The sequence below is a fragment of the Ascaphus truei genome, chromosome 10, assembly GCF_040206685.1.
Source record: "Ascaphus truei isolate aAscTru1 chromosome 10, aAscTru1.hap1, whole genome shotgun sequence".
NCBI lineage: Eukaryota > Metazoa > Chordata > Amphibia > Anura > Ascaphidae > Ascaphus > Ascaphus truei.
The window spans coordinates 62,888,772-62,889,224 of NC_134492.1; positions in this window are offsets into that span (position 1 = coordinate 62,888,772).

Genomic DNA, 453 nt, shown 5'->3' on the forward strand with positions numbered 1-453 from the left:
GAGGGAGGGGGGGAAAGGGTATAAAAGGGAGGGGGGAAAGGGTATAAGGGAGGGGGGGAAAGGGTATAAGGGAGGGGGGAAAGGGTATGGGAGGGGGGGAAAGGGTATAAGAGCGAGGGGGGAAAGGGTATAAGAGGAAGGGGGGAAGGGTATAAGTGGGAGGGGGGAAAGGGTATAAGAGGGAGGGGATGGGGGGTGAGAGGGGATAAGGAGGGGATAGGGGGGAGGGGATGAAGTGGGGGAAGAGGATGGGGGTGAATGAGTGGGGGGGAGAGGGGATGAGGGGGGGGAGAGGGGGGGGAGGGGCTGAGGGGGGAGAGGGGATGAAAGGGGGGGAAGCGAGGGGGATGAGGGGAGGGGGGGACAGAAGGGGGTGAATGAGGGGAGGGGGAGAGAGGATGGGGGTGGGATGAGTGGAGGGGATGGGGGGAAATGGGATGAGGGGGGAGAGGA